The sequence below is a fragment of the Nicotiana sylvestris genome, chromosome 2, assembly GCF_000393655.2.
Source record: "Nicotiana sylvestris chromosome 2, ASM39365v2, whole genome shotgun sequence".
In the NCBI taxonomy this organism is placed as follows: Eukaryota; Viridiplantae; Streptophyta; class Magnoliopsida; order Solanales; family Solanaceae; genus Nicotiana; species Nicotiana sylvestris.
Window position 1 is genome coordinate 104,837,875 of NC_091058.1, and position 731 is coordinate 104,838,605.

A 731-nucleotide genomic window follows, 5' to 3' on the forward strand; every position below is an offset into this window, starting at 1 on the left:
TTGAGTAGGGAGGGTAATAAAGTTTCAAATAGTGTATAGGAAGGTAAAAATCTCTAAGCGATTTATTGTCTTCAATGCTTACCACAAGGGATTTATAATCTTCAATTTCCAAGATAAACTTGGGATCAGCTATCTTAATTATTTGTGTACGCATAAAATAAATAATTAATTTCTTTTTTCTAAAAAGTTTAATCTCATAAATAGATACTTCACTCAATTTAATATGACAATATATTTGTGTTTCACCGTTATTTGTCAACAGAAATATTTTCATTTACTTCGCTCAAGAGAAATAATAAAAAAATATCTGACCTCTAATGACAAAATATTATTTTTGAGGCAGTTCATGCTTAAGAATGCAATTATTATTATCAAAAGGGGAAAAAAAGAAGGAAAGAGCATTTTGAGTGAGAAAACTTCTGAAATTTATTAGCAGTTTCAGCATCAAACATATAAGCTTCTTTCATTCCATAAAAGTACCTTCAAAATAGAGAATATCAAACAGCTTTTGACCCCTTTTAAAGAAGAAATAACCCAACTAGCCACTCACCCAACCGCTTAAACTAAAAATAACCAGTGGAAACATAATATATGCATAATTTGTGTATTATATGTGTATATACTTGTGTATAATCAATAAATAATCTATGTAAAAGTAAACAGATCGGCTATTTACGTAAAGATCCCAATTTTAAAACGTTCTCTATTGCATGTATCAACAAGAGCCACTC